Here is a 3,284-nt window from a genome sequence, read left to right on the forward strand (position 1 = left end):
CCCAGTTCCTCGCAGACATGGAAAATAATGCACTTTTTCGGGATGATATAGAATGTCAGAAACTCATTATGGAAGCAATGAAGTATCATTTATTACCAGAGAGACGACCCATGTTACAGAGTCCTCGGACAAAACCTAGGAAGTCAACTGTTGGTACATTATTTGCTGTTGGAGGAATGGATTCAACAAAAGGTATTAAAAAATATTTAATAATATTTTGGGGGAACAGAAAAAATGAATTTTTTCTTTTGACGCCTATAGCACCTGGCATTCCTAGGTGGTCTCCCATTCAAGTTCTAACCAGGCCTGACCCTGCTTAGCTTCCGAGATCAGACGAGATTGAGCACATTAAGGGTGGCATGGCTGTAGACAAAGAAATGAATTTTAATTAGTAATAAATAGCTCTTTGGAGAAATGGCTAATTCTAGCACTAGGGTAGAAAAAGTACAAGATAAGTACATCTCGTAGAACCAGAAAGTAAGGAAATGTGCAAAGAATGATTGAGACAGGTTAAGGAATACAGTTTGTAGGGGTAACCAATATCCAAATCTGGGATAATTTCAGCATCAACATAATTGATAGCGAAAGATTATGACCTATTAAATCAAGTATTCATGAGTCCACACTGGTTCAAATAAAGAAGGGAGAAGCAAAGTTCTTCCTTAAAGTAGAATGAATTCCAACTAATAAATGTAGAAGCAAAGATGAGATTAGAAAAATCACCATTTGGCAGTCATTATCATGATAACCGATTCAGTCAAGAATCATCAATGGATGCTGAGACTAGTGGGTTAAAGTTTCAGAACAGGATATTTAATCTCAAAGCATCTCCCAGCCACTTGCTTATTAGTTACAAAGGGTAAAATAGTATCTTTACAGTGGAAAAAATTTGGAACACATCACAGTAACCAAATAATCAAAGGTCATTGCCAGTAATACTAACTGGCAGCATGTGCATTTTATAAGGTGTACTGAGAGGAACTCAGCTGCTCACTTGTGGTATTCTGGCAAAAAGTGTGTAATCTGACCTTAATCATAAGGAAAAGACAAACAAATCGAAGTTGAGAGACATTCTACAAAATAATTTGTAGTATTCCAAAATGTCAAGAAATATAGAAAAGATTTAGAAATTGTTTCAGATTACAAGAGATTGAGACATAAAAGCTATTATAATGCATCATCTTGGATTTTCTTTTGCTATAAGGACATAATTGGGACAAATAAAAAAATACAAATGAGGTCTGTAGATTAGATAATAGCATAATATAAATGTCAATTTTCAGATTTTGATGATTGTGGTTTTATTAGAGAATTTCTTGTTTTGAGGAAGATACACTGAAGTAATAGGGGTACAGGGCATCATCAACTTAAACAGTTCAGAAAAAAGAACTCACACATACATATACAGAAAGAAAATAATAAAATATAAACATTTGGGAAATCTGGGTCAAGGATATCTGGCAGTTCTTTATACCATTCTTGTCACAGTTGTTACTAACAGTAACAATGATAGCAACAAACAGCATATATACTGCCTACCCAGTGCCAGGGATTGTGCTAGAAGCTTTCTGTGTATTATCCTCAGTATACATTGATCTCTTCTTCCCCTGAATTCTTAGTACTGAGTCTGCAATCCCCTGATAATACCTCTCTGACTTTGGCCACCTCTCTGATCTAGGCTCATTCTACTTCTCCCCTCCCTCCTTGCGTTCCAATTGCATGGCCTCCGTGTTCATCCAGTGTGTCAAACATCCCACCTCAAGGATTTGCATTAGCTGTTCCCTCTCACTAGGATGCTCTATGCCTTGATATTGGAATGCTTAGTTGAAGTTATTCATTCAGATCTCTCGAATGTCAATTGACCAAAGAGGATTTTTATGACCATTCAGCAGCAATCTCTTGCCCATCACTTTCTAACCTTTTGTTTACCACGTTCTATCTTTTTGCTCTGTTTCTTTGTAGCACCTGATATGTTTGTTTATGGTCTGTCTACCTCTTCTCCCCAAGTAAGCTCCAGAACAGTAAGGATTTTGTTTTGTTTACTAATATAGTCCCAGAGCTTAGAACAGTGCCTTGCACATAAAAACCATCAATAAGCATTTGTCAAATGAATGAAGATTGTTCTCTGCCATCTCTTGAATTACTTGTATGACTAAAGCACTCAATGCCATAATCATGTCTAAAGATTTCTCTTCTATGTGGTATCTCTAAGGAATATTTAAAAAATGAGCTCTAATTGAAAGTCTTGTTATTTGACTTTTAGGTTCATGGAAACAAAGATATAAAGATAAAGATATTATACTATATAGCATATAACATAGGCTATGTATTTATAGATGCTTAAGTTCTAAGTATAGGCTGTATTAAACGGTATGAAAAATGAAGTAAGATAACTGACAGAGCTATAGTATAAATATTTGAAAAAGTTTGGAGATCTCCACAGTCCAGGTAACAGATCTGCAAATATTTACTAAGTATCTACTATGTACCTAGAACTGGCGCTTGGTTTTATAGCCATTACTAGTGCTGCTTCTTCCCCTCTGTCTTCTTCTCCCTTTTTCAAGGCTTTAACTGTTATCTTTGTGTTAATTATACTCTCTCATTTTGATTTTATTCTTATATTTCCAGCTTGTATACAGTATCCTATTTGATGTTCAACTTTCACCTCAATCTTCATGTGTTCAAATTTTCTCTGACCATGTCTCCCAGACTTAAGAACTTGGACTCGTAATTCATTATTCTTCAAAGGACACCAGCTCTGGCTTATTTAAGCAGATAAAGAATTTATTATTTATTAGAAGGCTTTTGAGAAAGAGGCAGAAACTACATCCACTGTCCCTGCTTCTTCATAATTCCTGCTTTCGGTTTTAAATCCTAGGTGTATGCATCCATTTGATTATCCTTAAGGTCAGTCCTGAGCCCTAAATTTCCAAGGAGAAAGAATGAATATCTATCTTTCCAGCTTTCTAGAAGATAGGTTACTGTCTGTCATCAAGACTCATACATACAGTGAAAATTCCCCAAGTGTGGAAAGGAACTCAGATACTAAGTACTCAAAATAAATAATATTTCTCTCTCTCTCCCTCTCTCCCCTCCTCTCTCTCACTCTCTCTCCCCCTCCCTTCCTTACCTGTCTATACCTATCTCTCCTCCCCACCCCCCGCAAACCTTAAATTATGACAGTCTCAAATGGATCTTATTCTTCCAAATTTCTATTGCTATTTTTCTAATTCCAGTTAGCCTTCTATCAACCTACATATTTTGATCACGTTAATTTAGTAGGA

The 3,284-nt window shown here is 35.9% G+C and overlaps 1 protein-coding gene and 1 pseudogene across 1 annotated transcript in view; one reads left to right on the top strand and one right to left on the bottom strand.

Moving 5' to 3' along the window:
- Positions 1-3,284, top strand: part of KLHL5 (kelch like family member 5) — a 57,175-nt gene that overhangs the window by 29,401 nt on the left and 24,490 nt on the right. The gene's annotated exons all lie outside the window — the stretch shown is intronic.
- Positions 253-371, bottom strand: LOC111744028 (annotated as a pseudogene).

Source organism: Pteropus vampyrus, unplaced genomic scaffold (assembly GCF_000151845.1).
Source record: "Pteropus vampyrus isolate Shadow unplaced genomic scaffold, Pvam_2.0 Scaffold5, whole genome shotgun sequence".
In the NCBI taxonomy this organism is placed as follows: domain Eukaryota; kingdom Metazoa; phylum Chordata; class Mammalia; order Chiroptera; family Pteropodidae; genus Pteropus; species Pteropus vampyrus.